This window comes from Vulpes vulpes, chromosome 15 (genome assembly GCF_048418805.1).
Source record: "Vulpes vulpes isolate BD-2025 chromosome 15, VulVul3, whole genome shotgun sequence".
In the NCBI taxonomy this organism is placed as follows: domain Eukaryota; kingdom Metazoa; phylum Chordata; class Mammalia; order Carnivora; family Canidae; genus Vulpes; species Vulpes vulpes.
In genome coordinates this window covers 25,279,973-25,299,788 of record NC_132794.1, presented here as the reverse complement: position 1 = coordinate 25,299,788, position 19,816 = coordinate 25,279,973, and the positions used below count along the sequence as shown (strand labels likewise).

At 39.1% G+C, this 19,816-nt stretch overlaps 1 long non-coding RNA gene across 7 annotated transcripts in view; it reads left to right on the top strand.

Moving 5' to 3' along the window:
* LOC112917666 (uncharacterized) overlaps nucleotides 1–19,816 on the top strand; it is a 162,379-nt gene that overhangs the window by 61,630 nt on the left and 80,933 nt on the right. For 6 of the 7 annotated variants that reach the window (XR_011997693.1, XR_011997691.1, XR_011997692.1 and 3 more), the window contains 2 exons: nucleotides 293–1,426; nucleotides 3,590–3,679. This is a non-coding gene — a long non-coding RNA (uncharacterized lncRNA). The remainder of the gene's footprint in view (nucleotides 1–292; nucleotides 1,427–3,589; nucleotides 3,680–19,816) is intronic. The other variant, XR_011997690.1, reaches the window with a different exon arrangement.

Genomic DNA, 19,816 nt, shown 5'->3' with positions numbered 1-19,816 from the left:
TGACAGGAAACATTTCAAGGAAGAGGAAACCCCAAGTGGCACAACCTAGAGATATGAATGAACTTGAGTGTTTAAGGAACATTAAAAAGACACATGTGACTAGAGGCCAGGAATGAGGGCCAAATGTGGGGCCCTGGAATTTTCATTTTATGCCAATTGTGTTGGAAAGGCATTGGAGAATTTGAAGGAAGGAGTGATATGATTTCATCATTTGATCAATCCTGAGAAATATTTAAGAGGTGTAATTAGCAGAATTAGGTGATTTCTAAAATACATTTCTTTTTTTTTTTAGATTTTTTATTTATTCATGAAAGACACACAGAGAGGCAGAGACAGAGGCAGAGGGAGAAGCAGGTGCCTTGCAAGGAGCCCGATGTGGAACTCTATCCCAGGATCGCAGGATCATGACCACAGCTGAAGGCAGATGCTCAACTGCTGAGCCACCCAGGCGTCCCTCTAAAATACATTTAAAGGAAAGAGTGGAAGGTATTGCAAAGATTCAAAGGTGAGTTTCAGGTTTTTGGCTTGGCTAATTGGGTGACTGAGAATAATACAGAAAGACAAAGGTTTTTTTTTTTTTAAGATTTTATTTATTCACAAGAGACACACAGTGAGAGGCAGAGACATAGGCAGAGGGAGAAGCAGGCTCCTGGAGAGGAGCCTGATGTGGGACTCTATTCTAGGACCCCGGGATCACGCCCTGAGACAAAGGCAGATGCTCAACCACTGAGGCACCTTCCAGGTGCCCCAAAAGGTGAAAACTGTGTGTAAAGTTTGATATACTATTTTAGACATGCTGAGTCTGAGGTTCCCATGTGCTATCCAAGGGGAAAGGTTGAGTAAGAAATTGAGTATATGTATCTGAAGCTTTGGGAAAAGTCTCAGAGGTATAGATTAGAGACTCTTCATCTTTACGTAGGTAGTTGTTAAAACCTCAAGTGGATGACATTACACCAAGAGCGTGCAGCATGAGTGTGCTGCAGACAGACCCTTGGGAACAAGAAAATATCAAGTAAAAAACATGGGAAGCAATCAAAAGAATCGTTTTTTTTTTAGGAATCATTTTTATAATAAAAACTTACACATTCATTATATTTGATAGAATGGAGGCACTGATGAGCTTGAGGAGGCAAGTTGAAGCAGAAGTGACTTCACTTTGTGTTGACTGCTCTTTGAGAAACCTGGCAGAGAGTGGAAGGAGACAAATTATAGAGAGCAGTACAAGATTAGTGGAATTCTTTTTGAGGGGTGGAGAATGCTTGATACTATTTACAGGCTAAGAAGAGAAAAGAAGAGAAAGAAAGAAATTTAATATTTAAGAGAAGAAGGAAAGTTGGTGGAATGAGAACTTGAAAGAAAGATGGAAGGATTTGGAAGAGTTAACCTTATATGAGAAGGACACCTTATTTTCTTAGCATGAAATGAGGTAAGTAAATAATAAAGTGTGGATGTCCACACATTTGCATACAAGGTGGTAGGATTTTAAAAGGGGGATTTTTAGTGGATGGTCCCAATTGTCTTATCTAATCTAGTTAGATAGTAAAAGATTGCTGATCCAAGAGCTCTGCATATATATAATGGTTTATTTTTTTATTGAAGTGAAATTCACAAACATAACATTAATAATTTGATTTATTTATTTTTAAAGATTTATTTATTTATTTTAGAGAGAGAGGGAGTATGAGCCAGAGGGACAGAGGGAGAGGGAGAAAGAATCTCAAGCAGACTCTCTGCTGAGCCAAATGCAGGGCTCAATCTCATGACCCTGAGATCATGACTTGAGCCCAAACCGAGAGTTCGATGCTTCACTGACTGTACCACCCAGGTGCAGTAATAATATAATAATAATAAATATTACTTATTTATTTAATTTTAAAAAATATTTTATTTATTCATGATAGAGAGACAGAGAGAGGCAGAGACACAGGCAGAGGGAGAAGCAGGCTCCATGCAGGGAACCTGACGTGGGACTCGATCCCGGGACTCCAGGATTGCGCCCTGAGCCAAAGGCAGGTGCCAAACTGCTGAGCCACCCAGGGATCCCCTTTATTTTTTTAAAGTAGGCTCCACATCCACTGTGGGGCTTGAACTCAACCCTGAGATCAAGAGTGGCTCTACCAGTTGAGCCACTGAGGCACTCCTAAAATTAACTATTTTAAACATTTTATTTATTTATTCATGAGAGACACAGAAAGAGGCAGAGACATAGGCAGAGGGAGAAGCAGGCTCCCCATGAGGAGCCTAGTGTGAGACTCAATCCCAGGATCCCGGGATCGTAACCTGAGCCAAAGGCAGAAGTTCAACTCTTGAGCCCTCAAATTAACCATTTTAAAGTGAACAATTCAGTGGCATTCATTCATTGTTATATTCACAATGTTGAGGAACCACTACCTGTGTCTAGTTCAACATCCCTAAAGAAAATTCTATATCTATTGAACAGTTATTCTTCTGCATTTTCCCCTTCTCCCATCCCCTAGCAATCATTAATTTGCTTTCTGTATATATGACTAAACCAATTCTGCACATATCTTTTTTCTTTCTTTTCTTTTTTTTAATACCAATTCTGCATATTTCCTATAATTGGAGTCATATAATATGTAAACTTTTGTATCTGGCTTCTTTCACTTACCATAGTGATTTCGAGGTTCATCCAGGTTATAGCATGTACCTTTTTATGGCTGAATTCCTTTTATATATATAACCATAATTTGTTCATCCATTTATCTGTTGATGGACACTTGGGATTTTGATGTATAAATCTTTCAATTTCTTAGTTGTGTTTATTCTTATTTTATTTTTGATATTATTGTAAAGGGCATTGTTTTCTAAATTTTCTTTTTGTAGTGATTTTTTCTTTTTGTTAAAGTTTTTATTTAAATTCCAGTTAGTTAATATACAGAGTAATATTAGTTTCAGGTGTAGAATATAGTGAGTCAATACTTCCATACAAAACTTGGTGCTCATCATAGCAAGTGCCCTCCTTAATCCCCATCTCTTATTTTACCCATCCCCTCACCTACCTCCCCTCTGTTCTCTACAGTTAAGAATCTGTTTCTTGGTTTGCCTCCCTCTCTCTTTTTGTTTCCCCTTTGCTCGTTTGTTTTGTTTCTTAAATTCCACATATGAGTGAAATCATGTAGTATTTGTTTTTTTATTTATTTCACTTAACATAATATTCTTTAGCTCCATCCATGTCATTGTAAATGGCAAAATTTCATTCCTTTTATAAGGCTGAGTAATAATACTCCATTTTGTGTGAGTGTGTGCGTGCGTATACATATATCTTCTTTATCCATATACCTCTTTTAAAACTTAGTTCATTCATTTATTTGTTTATATTTTCATTCACTAATTTATCCATTCATCACTCAAACAAGGTGACTCCTTTGAAATAAAACTGATTTTTGCATGTTGATTTTGTATCCTTGAACTTTGCTGAATTCATTTATTCTAACAATTTTTTTTTGGTGGAATCTTTAAGGTTTTTTATGTATAAGATTATATCATTTGTGAACAGAGATAATTTTACTTCTTCCTTTCCAAATTAGATGACTTCTGTTTCATTTTCTTGCCTCATTGCTCTGTCTAGGACTTCCAGTACTATGTTGAATAAAAGTGGTGAGAAGGGGCATCCATACTTTGTTCCTGTTTTAGAGAAAAAGGTTTCAGTTTTTCACTGGTAAGTAATGTTAGCTATGGGTTTTTCATATATGGCCTTTATTATTTTGAGGCGATTTCCTTCTATTCCTAGTTTGGTGAGTGTTTTTTTCATGAAAGGCTATTGAATATTGTCAAATGCCTTTTACGCATCAATTGAGATGATTATGTGATTTTTATTCTTTGTTACGTTAATGTGGTATATTCATTGATTTTTGAAGTTGAATCATCCTTGTATCCCAGGGATAAATCTGTCTTGGTCATGGTGTATAGTCCTTTTAATGTACTATTGAATTTGGCTTATTTGGATTTTTTTGAAGATCCTGAGGATTTCTATATATAATGTCTTTTTTAAATTACATTTTTAATTTTAATTCCAGTATAGTTTACAGTATTATATTAGTTTCAAGTATCCAATATAGTGATTCAACAATTCTTTTTTTTTTTAATTTTACTAATTTATTCATGAAAAACACACACACACAGAGAGAGAGAGAGAGAGAGAGGCAGAGACATAGGCAGAGGGAGAAGCAGGCTCCTTGCATGGAGCCCGATGTGTAACTTGATCCCAGACCTGGGGATCACACCCTGAGCTGAGGGCAGACGCTCAACGGCTTAGCCACCCAGGCATCCCTGATTCAACAATTTTATACAATATCAGTGCTCATAATGATAAGTGTACTTTTTAATGCCTGTTACCTATTTCACCAATTCCACCCAGCCTCCCCTCTGTAACCAGAGGATTTCTATTTCTGAGACCCAAGAAAGAATGGGTAACAGGAGCAAGTCATGAACTAGAAGGGGGGAGGGATAGAGATTCTATTCCTCTAGTTAAGAGTGGGTGATGGCAGGTTTAGAAGAAGGGGCTGGAGTATTAGGAAAATAGCTAATCAGAAACAAGGAGAGTCAGGTGGAAACCCACAGGATCAAAATATGTGGTTGGAAAATAAATGATAATAAATCCATAGTTTGTTTAGTAGCAAAAGAACCTTGGCCACTGGGAAACCATGGATATAGTTTCTCTTACTGGGTCACCAGGACTGTCCTAGGAGTTTGAGTCAATTCTGAGTCATATCAGAAGGAAGGCTATCACCTTTTTCTGACTGTGTAATAGGGACAGGCAAAAGCTCATCCTGGAATTAGTCATTAGAGGCCTTAGCTGCAGGGAGCAGGAGATCTAGGGGCGGGGGAAGCCCCAGAGGGAGTTCAGCATTAGCTTCGAAGCCTCATTATTTTCCTCTTCAATCACTTCATCCTCTTCTGTCTCCCTTTCTTTATCCTCCTTCCTTCCCTTCATCCCCCTTTCCCTCCTCCTCTTTTTGCTTTTTCTCCCCTACCTCCTTTTTTACCTTCTACCCCACCCACCCAATTCTCTCCTTGTCCCTCTGCTGGTTTTGATTTCTCTTAAATCTTCATGGACACTCTGTATAGGAAATAAGTGAGGAGTAGCTAAGACTATTTGTCTTTTCTACATTTTTGTTATCTTTGTACTCTCAGTTCCCTACAGGTTCACATCCCTTCCCTGATACAGATCAATTGAGCTTAACAGCTGCAACCAGGCAAAGTTTTCAAAGATAGAACCACTGCTCGTGGCTAAAAAAATCTCTGCTTGCTTGATCTTCTCCCAAGAAGAGATTATCTTAAAGGCTGGAATCCATGTTCTCACTGCTTTTATGGAGCAAGTCGGAGCCTGCTGGAGGTGCTCTCTCCCTGTTCCTGCCCACTCTGAATATCTAAAGAGATAAGGAAGGAGTCTGGCTGCACAGCCTCAGGCACCTCTAAAGAGGACATGAAAGAAGGTAGTAAGTGTAGCCAAATCACCAGGGTTGGCTTCCAACTCCTCAAATTCTCACCATCCCTTTGTCTTGATGACATTGAACACTCTTTATCAGAGCAAAGATCAGAGTCTGAAATTATTTCTCTCTTCTGCCCACTCCAGTGCGCCTGACATTTATTTGTGCTTTAGTGAGGTTGCATGAGTCAGCTCATGGCTAACAGGGACTCAGCAGCAAGTGCTGAGGTAGGAAGACTAGCTTCACCTTCTCCAGCCAGAGAAAGAGGAGGGCACGGGCTTGCCAAATGAGTGACAGTTGCTTCCTAGGTATTAGCATCAGTCTGTTCCCTGATGCATGAGCAACTTTGGCGGTGGCACGTAAATTAAACATTTACTCATGCTTTTGTACTTTATTTTAGTTTTTGTTGTTGTTGGGGAAGGAGAACAACAAGGTTTTGGTTCATGGCTAGGTCTGCAGAGAGGATACATGTGGCACAGAAGTCTGGTTAAGCAGTTGGCAGTAAGGGGAGTCCAGGAGAAAGGTCTAAGAGTTCAGTAGGAGAAAGAAGCCTAGCCAGAGATCCCTTAACCATTGCTCCCTGACCAGCCGTAGTTGTCTACTGCACAAATCCATTTCTGTGTATTGCCTGGAGGATTTTTGTTTGATTTGTCTTAGAGTTGTAAAAATATTTACTTCTGATTGTGAGACAGGTAGTAAGGGATAGGACAGGGGGGAGAAGAGGGAGGCCCCTTTGATTTGGCTGTCAGGTCTGTATGTTCCAGGAATTCCAAGAGGGAGTTCATGATAGAGTTTCCTACAGTAATCATTTATCAGCTATGATCACATTCAGTGAGTTTGACTGTATTAGGTAGACAGACTTGGAACCCTTTAGTACTACTTAATGCATTATATCTATGAAGATAGGCTTTCAAGCCCTGGATGACTGGAACTAAGTGTGAACTCTTGAAGCATATGTCATTTGGAATTGTCTATATGTGAAGTGTCGTTGTTTTTTGTTGAACTTTAGTGGCTCATATTAATTCATAATCCTGCTCAAAGCCATACTCTTTTTAGGACCGGTCTACGGTAATCTCTCTTGGCCAGCTCTGGAGGAGGAGTGGATTAGCCATCATGCACAGAAACCTATAGAAACCCACACAGGCAAGATGAATAAAGAGTTCTTCACTCCCAGATAATCCAAATTCCCAGTCAGTTAATCTTTTTGGGACTCAAGCACAGTTATATTGGAGGCTGTGCTGGATATAGAACAACATGGATGATGAACTTGTTGCAATAATTTGATCTCTGGTATCTGCAAAGTAGACTGGCCCATGGTAAATAAGGTGACCTTTAGAATCTTAGAGGGAATTGATAATGAATACATCCTAGGAAAGGCCCAGAAAGGTTACCTCCCAGGCCTTCCTAAAAAGTGATGACTGAATTAGAGGAAATCTCCAAGAGACTTCTGGGTCCCTACTGTAGCCATGTCATTAGATAACACACCAATCTCAAACAGAAGAAAAGCATCTTTTGAGCCTTGAAACAGAAGTTGAAGCACTCCTGTAGAGCAACTTTCTTGATGCTCTTTACCTTATCTTGTTTTCTTTCATAACATTTCCTTTTCTTTTTTTGTCTTTCTTTTCTCAGTCTTTAGATTGCCAAAGGGGTGCTTGGGATCTTACAGACTGTTCTTTACAAGGGTGGATACCCATATTTCCTAGGGCACCATGGTTAAAAGGAATATAATCAATGGTGTTTACCTTAATAAAAATAGGTTGGGTTTTAACAGACATCATTAGGGTAATTGCTCAGTTTCAGACCCAAATTTCAAACCACTTATAAATAAACACTTCTTCTTGGATATCAGAAACGCATTCCTGTTAGGACCACTGTATCAAAATACCGCAAACTGGGAGGCTTAAGGCAATAGAAGTTTATTTTCTCACAGCTCTGGAGACCAGAAGTCTGAAATCAAGGTGTCAGGAGGGTTGGTTCCTTCTGGAAGCTCTGAGGGAGGATCTGTTCCATTCCCCTCTATTCTAGGATTTGGTGGTTGTCTGCAATCAGCATGCATAGTTTGTAGAAGCATCCCTTCAAGTTTTGCCTCCATCTTCAAGCGGCTGTCTTTCCTCATGTGTGTCTTCATGTCTCCAAATCTTTCTCTCCATATAAGAACACCAGTCTTTAGACTTAGGGCCCACCCTCATCCAGTATGACCTCATTTTGACTTGATTCCCATCTACAAATTTTCCAGATAAGGTCACATTCAGAGGTACTGGAGGTTAGGACCTCAGCATATCTTTTTGGGGGACACTATTTAGCCCCCAACAATTCTGAAGCCTAACTCATGATATTCTCCCTAAACCTATGCCTCAGACTTTTTTTTCAGTTTAGTCCTTCATTTATTCAACAAATATTGGGTACCTATGGCATAATTGTTGGTGCTATGAATATAATAGTAAAAATTAGCAAACACCATGAAAATCATTTGTGTATGTCTGAAAGCATCCTGTATTTTATCACTTCTCCTCCCCAAATCCAAACCATTATCATGTCTTGTTAACTTTATTTCCTAAATATTTTTTGGATCCATTTACTTTTTTTCCAACTCCATCTCAATCTCCAGAGCTTAAATTTGCACATTCTCTTGCCTGGACCGTTGTAATAGTCTAATTGCAAATCACGTGTAATGCTGCTCCTGTCTAATAAGTTTCTACATAGCAGCTAGATTCCCTTCTACTTCCCCCAACACATCCATACTTCATGACTTCCCAGTACTTTTAGGATTAGGATAAAGCCAAACTCTTCAATGTGGCCAGTGAAACTGGGTGTTTTTTTTCTGTCTGCCTGCCCAGCTGTGGCCCACACCATGCCTCACCCTTTACTTGCTTAGATGCAGCCACTCCAGTCTTCTTTTTGTATCACAAATGCTAAAATTATAAAGATCACCTGGGAATCTTGTTAAACTGTAGAATGAGGTAGATAAAGACATCTGGGATGGGGCCTGACATTTTTGCAGTTCTAATCAGCTTTTCCTCAATATTCTTTCCTCTTAGAACACATAATGGAACACATTATTCAGATCTCAATACCTTTTTGCTTCGTAGGGAATTCCCTCATTTCCCCGACAGAAGCCAGTCCCCTCAACCTCACTGTGAAGTATCATGAACCATCTAACTCTCCTTCTTAGCACTTAGCACAGTTGAGTTCTATGTTTTCTCTGGATTTTTTTTTAATAAAATATTTATTTCTTCCACTAAACTCTAGGCTCCATGGTGAAGAATCTATGTATATTTCTGGTTACTATTGTATCCCCAGAGCCCAACATGTACTGTTGTCTTCTAGAATTAGACATTCATAACTATTTGTTGGAAGAATGACTGAAGGACCCTAACAGTCCTTCCCTTCACTAGCAGGGTAAAGAAATGATTTAATCACTCTGTTTCTGGGGATGCCTGGGTGGCTCAGTGGTTGGGTGTCTACCTTCGTCTCGGGTCATGATCTTGGAGTCCCAGGATCGAGTCCTGCATCGGGCTTCCTGCATGGAGCCTGCTTCTCCCTCTGCCTGTGTCTCTGCCTCTTTCTCTGTGTCTCTGTCTCTCATGAATGAATAAATAAAATCTTTTTTAAAAAAAATCACTCTGTTCCTGATGGATATTTAAACCCTTGGAAGAAAATGACTGTCTTGGTTGTTGCTTCTATTTTGGATTGCCTCTGATGATGTCAGCAACCTTTGTACATACTCTGAGTTTGTTTCTGCCTTGTGGCTATTAGTTCAGATGGTGACCTAGGGTTAATAAACTCGTGTCTTTGTGAGCAACAGAGATCCTATCTGACTGCTTCAAATAATAGGGGCTGATCATGAGAACGTATGTGAAAACGAGGAAGATGGAGATGCAACAAGCAGGCATTGTACTCAAACAGCTCTACACCACTGTCTGCAGTAAAATGCTTTTCTCCAGGCACTGTGTCCACAGTGCAAGCTGATTGCTCTCTAGGGTATGGCCCCATCACTAAGATAGTTCAGTTGCTCTCCCAGTCTCTTTATCACTTGGAGTGTCTTTCCATTGCTGATCTTGCCACATTTGGGTACCTTTCATTCCCTACTGCTTATTCATAGTTTTTACTGCTTCTTGGTCTGTATACCGTCACTGCATCTGCATCCTTAGCTTTTACTCTTCCGCGTTGGGAGTTTCTATTCTCTGTATTCACTTTGTGTTCAGATTCACTCAGCATTTGATTGCTGAGCTTAGTTACTATGATCTTCTGATTCTCGTGCCACAACAAGCCTAAGCCACTGACAAGCTTATATCAGATTTTCCGTAAGTTTCATGTTCATGCTGCTCCACAAGTCTCAGCAGCTTGTGTGCTCATGTGCAATGGTGCCCTGAGGGTGGCTCCCCAAGAGCTTATTGTGAAATATTTAGGAATTTGATGAGCCCAGTGGTTAAACATCAATAGTTTGAAACCAGCCAAACTATTTCATGGATTTCAGTAAGGTCTCTTTTTCCCCCCACAGAGCCAGTTTTCCAGCACAACACTGAATGGAATAGAGAACAAGGCTGACCCCAGGAAGCACTCAGAGCCATTTCCCTTGGTTGTGTGGTTGCCATTCTGAGGCTTCCCTGATGGGAGCAAGTGTAACTAACAAGTGCCCCTGTGTGGTTGATTCCGCCTCACCTAGTCACTCTCAGGGCTTCCAAAGTAAACATAGACTTCTTTCATCATTGTTGTCACCCCAGTTGCTGTTACATTTTTGACTGAGTTTCCTGGGAAACAAACTCTGAGATAGACCTTTGCATGCAAAGACTTATTGGCGACTGCACTTGAGTTCAATTCTTACGGGGGAGAGAAGGAGGTCAGATGCACAGAGGAAGGCTTGAACTGCAATGTAGTCATCAAAAGGGCATCAGCCAATCCCATAAAAAAGACCAGTAATTACATGGGGGCTGCCCATTGGACAAGGTGGCTCTTTAGCCGTAGTGTGATTGCTGAGGAGGAACTTAGCTGGGAACCATCAATCTTCTGCTAGCACTCCCTAGGGGTGGGGGAATGAGGGCCTCAGTCTTAGAGGGTGATCTGAGTGGCTTACCTACAGCCACTACATATCATAAAGTGAGTACTGCTTTGAGCTACCTGGGCTTGGATTGCTCTATTACACAGTAGTAAATCACAGGATCCTCAGGTATGTGGCATTTTCATTCTTGACCAGGACAGAGGTATTTTCTTTTATAGCTGTTTCATAAACACAATGAAATGTTCCAAAAAGTATTAACAATTCAAATATGTTATCTAAATTTCATTAGGGAAATAAGAGTCTAAGACCTCTTTCTCTTACCTGTCTAGACATGTATAGGGATGTGAGTTCAGAGTTCAAGGCTTTTCCAGTAGATATGGAGAATGCCAGGTTTTTCTCTGTTTTCTGCTCCTCCTTCTTTTCTTTTTCTTTTATATTATAGTCCTTTTGATGCAACTTATAACCTTGTAGAAAGGAATATGAAGAGATTGGTAAATAGAGAGTTGAGAGGGTGTTTGGGGTCACTTTTCCTCCTTCAGAATGGAGTGGACCATATTCTATTTATCAGTTGGGGGATATGTCTCTTTACAAGGACAGAGAACTTCAAAAGTTTGGTCTCACTAAGGAGATGCTCTTATCTGGTCTCCTTGCATGAAGGAGAAACCAGCTTTTCACAAAAAAGATTTAAATTGTTTTTAAAAGGAGAGAGAATAGAATCTTCTCTGTACTGCAATGAAAATATGGACTACATGGAAGGAAATATGATTCTGAAATTATTCCTAAATTGAATCAGACAATGCACAGAGAACCTAACTTCTGTATACTGAGGCTTTGTCCCAATTAACCTTTTTGTAAATCTAACATGATCAAGGAAACACAGATACCTCAAGAAACCTCCTGAAAATTCATTGTAATTTGATTCATAATTTTGCATCCCTGCCCTTCTCTGGTGTGCTTTTGGGTAAATATAGAGAAGGCTGATGAACAGACAAAGGAAAGAGTGTAGAAACATTAACTAAGAAATGTTAACTGGTTCACAAGACACAATCACAGCTTCTTCTGTGCATTGGAATCACAAAGCTGAGAAGGGATTCAATCTTAATTTCCTCTTTCACCCACGAGGAAAGGGAGGCCCAGAGAATTTAAATAACTTGTCTAATATCACACAGCCAGTTTTGGCAAGATGAGATTAGATTAGATTGTTTGTACTGTGACTATATCATCTCCTGCTTTGATCAATTTATTCTTCCCCAAATACTTGTCAGCCTTTGCATCATACACTGTGCCATGCTGTTATAATCAAGGGCTGAATAAGACTGAGGTGGGGGATCCCTGGGTGGCTCAGCAGTTTAGTGTCTGCCTTTGGCCCAGGGCGTGATCCTGGAGTCCCAGGATTGAGTCCCACATCAGGCTGCCTACATGGAGCCTGCTCCTTCCTCTGCCTGTGTCTCTGTTTCTCTCTCTGTGTGTGTCTCTCATGAATAAATAAATAAAATCTTAAAAAAAAAAAAAAGACCGAGGTGGTTTTGGTCTCATGAAACTTATTCAAGACAATCTAGTGAGACTGAATAAAAAACAGTACCCTGTGTTGGAGAATAGAGTTAATAGGAAGGATGGTCATCATATTAAACTTTCCATAACATCATCTTACTTATTAAACCAATGTTAGAGCCAGCATAGTTTCCTCTTGGATAACATCCTAATGGGAGAAAAGTTTGCTCTACTTTCCTGCTTTTTAAAAAGAATTTAGAGAACTAATTTTGCAGACTTTGTGTCTGTCATGTTACTGCCAGTTTTGCCCTTGTTCTCAAAGAAACTTGGAAGGTGAACTAGTTAAATAAATCTCAGTTCTCACTGCTAGGGTTGATAGCTTATAAAAGGTTTATTAGTCTGATTTTGTTGTCAGGGAGAGTCACTTATTTATGCTGCATCCCTTGATTTACACTCTTTATCAAGTGGGACTGATTGTTGATATGAGGCAAATAGAAAGATAGATAAGTTGACGTATGAATAAAGACAATTCTGATGTGTTGGAAATAGTATTTAGAAGGAGGTTACAGAGGAATATCAGGCCATAACACAGATCTTCTGTATAAACATGTGAGCAACAACGATTGAATAAGAAGCATACCTAAAGACAAGAACAGGTGGAAATGTATTAGGATAAGCCCTGTAGAATTGCCTGTATTAAACTGTTTTCAGCCTACAAAAATGGCAACATTTTCTAATTCAACCAAACATATTCCATTGCCTGTATAAAAATCAGTTTGATTTAATTTTCATTTATTTATTTTTGAGCAAATGTCCTATTAAGAGCTTTGGGCAGCCTTACCTCTCCATGACTCAGCTTCCTTATTTGAAAAGTGAATATAACAATAGGTTTTATGTGTGTATATATTTTTAAAAATCAGTGGATCTAGCCTGGCACACATTGGCTTACTACTTAGATTCTCCACAGCCAAGAGCCGAGAGCCCTCGGTGTCACCTCCAGATGTTGGCTCATGCCTTTAACTTGTTCCTTGGATTACTTAGGCCTCTTTTGTTCAACTTCTCAGTCATAGATTGAAATCACTCTGTTCTCAGCTATCTGTAGCTCAAATCATTGGCTCCAGCACATTTATATTGCATTTTTTAATCTTCTAGCTCTGCCATTTTGTTTTTAGCTTTTTGTTTATTGAGATATAATTAACATACAGCACCATATGAGTTTAAGATGTACAGCATAATGACCTGACTTACATATATTATGAAATGATTACTACAGTAAATTTAGTTAACGTCTATTATCTTATATAGATTGAAAAAAACAGAAAAATAAAAAAAAATATTTTTGCCTTGCAGTGAGAACTTTTAGGATTTATTCTCTTAGCAACTTTCAAGTATACTGTACAACAATGTTAACTATAATCATCATGTTGTGTATGACATCCCTAGTACATATATATCTTATAACTAGAAGTTTGTGCCTTTTCATGATATTCATTCAGTCCCTCTCACTTCAGCCCCTGCCTCTGGTGATCACAGATCTGAATCTTTATTTCTATGAATTTGGGTTTTTGGTTTGTTTGTTTTTTAGATTCCACATATAAGTGAGTTTGTACAGTATTTGTCCTCTTTGACCGATTTCACTTAGCATTATGGCCTGAAGGTCTATCCAATGGCAAGTCTCACTCAAATGGTAGAATTTCCTTCTTTTTTATGGCTGAATAAAATCACAATAATATCACAATTTTTTTTAAATTTATTTTATTTATTTATGATAGTCACACACACACAGAGAGAGAGAGAGAGAGAGAGAGAGAGGGGGGCAGAGACATAGGCAGAGGGAGAAGCAGGCTCCATGCACCGGGAGCCCGACGTGGGATTTGATCCCGGCTCTCCAGGATCGCGCCCTGGGCTGCAGGCAGGCGCCAAACCCCTGAGCCACCCGGGGATCCCTTTTTTTTTTTTTTTAAAGATTTTATTTATTTATTCATGAGAGACACACACACACAGAGAGAAAGAGAGCCAGAGACACAGACAGAGGGAGAAGCAGGCTCCTCACAGGGAGCCCGACATGGGACTCGATCCCAGGTCCCCAGGATCACTCCTTGGGCTGAAGGTGGCGCTAAACCGCTGAGCCACCCGGGCTGCCCATATCACAATTTTTTTACCCATTCATCCATCAATGGACACTTAGGTGGTTCCTATATCTTGATTATTGTAAATAATGCTGCAGTCCCTGTCCTTTTAGATCAGTGGTTCACAACCCAAGATGCACAGTAGAACCACCCAGAGAGCTTTTAAAATGTAGTGATGCATGGACTCTACCCTTTAGTTCCTTATTCCATTGGTTGTAGAGGCATGAGGCATTGGTATTTTTTCAGAAGCTCCTTAGTGATTTTAATATGAAGCCTGAGCTGAGAACCAGTGTCCTGAGAAATCACCTTATGCTTACACATCTTTTTTTCTTTTTTTAAAAAGTAAGCTTGTGCCCAGTGTGGACCTCAAACTCATGATACCAAGATCAGGTGTCATATCCTCTCCCAACTGAGCCAGCCAGGCACCTCATGCTTACATATCTTGATTAGTGTTTCTCCTCTCCCTCCCAAGGCCCCAGCATCCTGAGGACTTATCCCACATTATACTTCTACTTTTTGCCTGGTTTATGCATGTAGTCCTTTTCATCTCATCCCCTATCTGAATATGTAAGTCATTAGTGAGGAAGAGTTTTTTCCCACAGGAAGAGAGGTGCTTGGAACAAGGCTGCTGACACTGGAAACTGGAAGGTATTTGGGCTCTGGTTACTGCTAGTAGGATTCTCCGGTTCCAGTAGGAATCCCAACAAACTTGAATGTAGCTTTAAGACTGCCCAGAGATACAGAAGATAGGCTTTTGAGGTCTCCTGAAACATGCCAAGTGGCTGACCCTGAGATATATCACTGTTCTTTCATTTCTGTCTCACTCAGCTGGTTCGTTTGGTGCAACCTACAGTTCTGGACACAAGCCCTTGTACTATCTTTACTGGGCCAGTTACCCTCTCCTTATCTTGATAGAATTTTATCCATGAATTAATTCCAAATTCTACCCACTCCACAAAGCCTTTCCTGATCACTCCTGCCAGTCTCATGTATTATTTGAAACTTCCATAGCATATGGCAGCAGTCAGAGTAGAAGGAGCTGTGGATTGGGAACCAGGCCAGGCTCTAATTCTGCATAAACCAATAGTGTCTGAGCATCTGTATCCACAGTATTTGTTGACTAAATGACTGATTGAATGAATGAATACATTGTCTTGGGTGAGAAACTTTTCTGAATCTCCATTTCTTTATTCATGGAATAGGATCATTATAGAAAGGTGAAGGTTGTTTTTGGTTTTGTTTTTGTTTTTTCTTTGTTTTTTTGTTTTTGTTTTTGTTTTTTTTGTTGTTGTTGTTTGTTTGTTTTTTTCTAAGAGTGGTCCTTGGAATGCCTATATCAAAATCCCTTGGGGTTCTCATTTAATTGCTGATCCTGCCCTCCTATCTGTATCAGAATTGCTGAAGGCCTGAGAATGTTTAATATTGCATCACAGGTGATTATTATGCTCAATAAAATTGAATCACCATTGAATTAGTTGTTATTTGTTCAATGAAAGTAACATGATGGAAATCCAAGTGTAAAACCTTGGAATTATAGAAATGGGAAATGCTTTGTGGAAGGTTAGTAGAAGAGATCTCTTGGTTGGAAAAGTGATAGGTAACGGAAAGTACTTGAAGTACTCCAGGAACATTAGGGTCATCTGCCGGTAGAAATACAATGGGTCAGAGTAATAGTGGTATATTTGAATATCATCAATTATTCATATATCTTTCCCTTTGTAGGTGATCATTATGCATTAAATACCTTGTTCATTAGGCTAAGGGAAACAGTGGGTATATAGGAGGTGATTTTTGCCACATCAGCTCCCTGTAGACATGGCCATTATTATTGCTCATGCTTGGTTGTGTTAGTTTCAGGAACAGAAACCAGAATCTTGGGGAGGTAACTGAGTCCCAATTTCCAAGGTACTTGACTGTCTTCTTACAAATCTTGACTCTGCATTGCCACTTTTTCAATTACAGTCTATGGATTCTGTCTATGGATTCTGTTTTCCAGGAGAATAACTTCTGAATTTTATAAATGAAGTAAGAGACAATAAGATTTTCTTTATAAGAATATTTTTAGTAGATATCTTTGCTGTGGTATACCAAATCTAAGCAAAGGCTACATGTTATGTTACAGGTTTTTAGACTGAACATCTCCTAAAGATATAAAATTACCAGCTGTGATGACTTTACTCATGGCTAAATCAGCATTCAGCTTCAGATGAAATTTCTAGTCATTAAAGAAAGAGCAGACTTGCTGTGATTCTGATTAATTGTCAGAGACCTTCTGTAAGAAAAGCTGGCTTTTATTTCTGACTATATTACTGAGCCCCTCTGTGATCTGAAGTATGTTAAAGAGCTTTGGGATATCTAGGTTTCACATTCTGTAAAATGGAGATAAAAATATATTGCATACATCTTTCAGAAGCACCATGAGGATTAATGAGATAACGTTAGCAGGCATATTAAAGTCACCCAATTTTTTTTTGTATTCAGACTTCTGATTCATTTCCTAATACTAAAAAAAGGGTCATGTATTAAAAAAAAGAAACTATGAAGGATTAAGATTATAGTGAGCTGTAATAGTAATTTCCCCAAAAGAATGAACAGATGACAAGGAGGATTAAGCTCCTATATATATAAATCTTCCCTTTTATTTAAATTCCCTGTTTTGTCCATACTTTAGAAGAGAATTTTTTTTACAGTGCTGGGAATCTTGATCCATATGCCAGGCTGTCTGTTTAATGTAAAAACCACTAAAAGGGACTAAAACCTTACCTTGTCAGTAATAATTTGCTTTACTGAGTAATGAGGGTGATATCCTTAAGCAAGTAATAAGCCCAGAGCCCAGCTCCTGGCTGAGTGTCGTTATCTTATCTCTGGGACAACTCAGTCCCCGCTGGAGGAAATTCATGAACCAAAATTCATAGACTAAGGGTAAGAGAAGAGCTATCAATCATCATAGGCCCATCCATCATGCTGTTGCCCCACATCGTGCAGGGAGTTTGCCTGCCATGAATTTCATCAGTGACTGTATTTCATAAGTCGAGCCTGGTGATCAGACAGGGTCACCCTGAAACCCCATCTGGAAAGGCGGGCATCACATGGCTGCCTGTCTCTTCTAGATTGATGACTATCAGAGCATCTGTAGGTTTTAAAGATATGGAAAGCAGCTTAGAAAAAGCTAAAGGAGCAGCTCTCCAGCTACATAAGTGGACACAAATGACAGGAGTTGTGAGCTGAGGGGGACAAGAGTGGCTGGAGGGGGAAACGATGGAGCATAGAAAAAAAACAGGAAATAAAACATGAGAGAAGAAAAATATATAAGCAAAGTCAGTGAAGTAGATGCCAGAATTATATAAAAGTGAGGATAAAAGGAAAAGAAAGCAAACTCAGATGGAAGTAAGCCAGAAAGATAATCCCTTCGCATACACTGAGAGGATAGGTTTGGAGGCATATTCTCCAGAGTTCTGGTGTCAAGTGTACATGCATTTCCTGTCCCAGGAGCCTGTCATTTTCATACTCAGTCCTTTCAATAAGGTAGGCCAGTAAGATCTCTATTTTACGTGTGCAAAAAGGAAGGCAGGTTTATTGTGAAACAAATAAAGCTTAAGCTGTAGGGCACTTCACTAGCACGGGCTCCTTCCAAGGCACTAGGAAGGGCCCTAAGAATATGATTCCATTACATGTATTTCAGTAAACTTTACAAGAGGAACCACAGTCCAGATTACTGCTGTCTTTTTCCTTTCTGATTTCTCCATCATGTGTCACTTCCTATTGGGTGACCTTGGGCCATTTTTGGCAGCTGGCTGAGGGAGGTTGAGTTGAGGCTGCATTTAGATGAGGTGTAGTGGACTATATTTAGGAGTTTTTAGGTTATTTCCCTGAACGGATAAGTTCCTGTTAGCTCTTCCAGGGTGGGAGTAGCTTTCCAGACATGCCCTCTAGTGCCCTTCTTCCACTCAGTCTCCAATTCTGATAGCCCTTGGCTTTGTGGACAGTAGAGAAGAGAGAAGACTTGAAATGAAGCATATCAGAAGCTAGTTTGGGGGTATGTTTTCTAGTCATCAGAGTGTGAGATTGTAAACAGACCATGAAAAGACATGAGGGAAACTTGAATGGGTATTACTAAGTGAAAGAAACCAATCTCAAAGGCTACATATATATACTGTATGATTCCAACTGTATGACATTCTGGAAAAGGCAAAAAGTAAAAAGATCAGTGGTTGCCAGGGGTTTATTGGGGGGAGGTATGGTGGAGGTGATTAATAAGACTGCACAGAGGAATTTTAGGGCAGCGAAAATACTCTGTATATTATAATGATGGATATATGTCATTATACATTTGTCCAAACCCATAAAATGTACACCACCAAGAGTGAACCCTAAAATAAACTGTGGTCTTTGGGTGATTATAATGTGGCAATGTAGATTCATCCTTGAAATAAAACGAAGAATGGGGATCCCTGGGTGGCGCAGCGGTTTGGCGCCTGCCTTTGGCCCGGGGCGCGATCCTGGAGACCCAGGGTCGAATCCCACGTCGGGCTCGCGGTGCATGGAGCCTGCTTCTCCCTCTGCCTGTGTCTCTGCCTCTCTCTCTCTCTGTGACTATCATAAATAAAAAAAAATAAAAAATAAATTAAAAAAATTAAAAAAAAATTAAAAAAAAAGAAAAAAAAATAAAACGAAGAATGTAGCATTCTGATGAGTGCTATTGGTAATGGAGGAAGCTCTGTATGTGTGGGGGTGGGGGTAATGGTAAACATCTGTCTCTTCCTCTCAATTTTGTTGTAATCTTAAACTGCTCTAAAAATGTCTTAACAAAATTGGAAACCCAGTAAAAATACAAAAATTGCAAAAAAAAAAAAAATGTAAGCAGAGAGGATTCAGTTGTTTTTGAAGCCTAGTCAAAGTAGAGATTCCTTATGGTCAGGAATATACTTGATAATATGGTACATATACTTAATAATATGGTACATATAATTATAAGCACATCATTTTTCTTCCTTTTTGATGGGAAACCCACAAAATAGGATTTATTATAGTTGCTGTGTTTGTAAGGCAAAACCAATGCAAACAGTAAGTACAATTAAATGTGAAGTTCCTTTTTATTTATTTTTTATTTTTTATTTTTATTTTTTTGAAGTTCCTTTTTAAAAGTGGATGCCAACTATCAAGAGAAAAACATTTCAATAAATCATTTTTTGTTCCCTTTAAAGAATATTACAAAATTGTCATCATATGAAAAGATTGTCCAAGAGTATGCAGCTGAAAATGTAGGAGGAAAAGTATTATAACAGTATGTGAGGCAGCATAAAAATATCTTATTATCAGGATTTTGTGATATTTGTGGTATTTGTCAGCTTTAAATTTTTTTTAGTTATGATTTCATTTCTCACTATAAAGTATTTTCATACTTAATTTTGGATTATAGTTGTGTATTTTTCTTAAAGTAGGTCTCTAAATCACATACAGTCTTTAGGTTTTGCAAAACCTATATTTGATCCTGGACATAAAAGATCAGTTAGATAATTTTTCTGAGGTCACATGGTGACTGGCAAAATGGGCCATGCAGCACAGAATAATGGAGTTCTCGTCAGCCATCTATCTATTTTATGGTCTTCCTCTAGCTTTAAGAGATAAGTAAACTACAGTACTACCTTGGATATGTAATCCAGAGCAGACACATACATTTAAATTGATGTCACAAAACACATAAACATTACAAGAATATGACCCAGGTTCGCCTGAGTGGCTTATTC